Source organism: Myotis davidii, unplaced genomic scaffold, assembly GCF_000327345.1.
Source record: "Myotis davidii unplaced genomic scaffold, ASM32734v1 scaffold424, whole genome shotgun sequence".
Lineage (NCBI taxonomy): Eukaryota > Metazoa > Chordata > Mammalia > Chiroptera > Vespertilionidae > Myotis > Myotis davidii.
This window is the reverse complement of record NW_006295827.1, coordinates 2,828,216-2,828,763: the sequence shown is the minus strand read 5'-3', so window position 1 is coordinate 2,828,763 and position 548 is coordinate 2,828,216.

Below are 548 nucleotides of genomic sequence, written 5' to 3'. Positions count from 1 at the left end.
TCAAGTTCGGCCCGGCCTCCAGCGGCTGCTCCGCAGCCCCCTGCGCGTCCAAAAAGCCAGGGTCTGAAGGCGGCGAGGAGAGTCCAGAGGTCACCCTGCTGCGGGGTCACTCGGGCACGCGTGGTGCTACCACGTGGAAGAAAAGTTTCCAACTCTGCCTGTGGGACCTCCCAGTGCCCTCCAGTGGAGCCGAGGTGTGCGCTTTGGCACCCGCTGCCACGCCCGTCGCCTCCAGTCGCGACCCCTCCCAGGGAAGCCCCGTTGCGTCCCTTCTCTGAAATCCCTCCTTCGCTCACGGCGCAGGTCGCCCGGGGAGAATACTTGGGGGGGCCTCCCGAGAAGGCGGCCGGGGAGCCTCCGGAGGGCCTGCGGTAGGGGGTCTGGTGACAAGTGTTCCGAGGAGGGTGCGGGGGTGGAGGCGCGGAACGGGGCGCCCGAAGTGGACAGGGGACAGTGGCTTACACGCATCCCCAGTGCGCCTGGCGGGACCATGTCACGGCTTCCACACCCTCGCGCGCTAACTTCGTGGGGCCACAGCCGGCCCTACG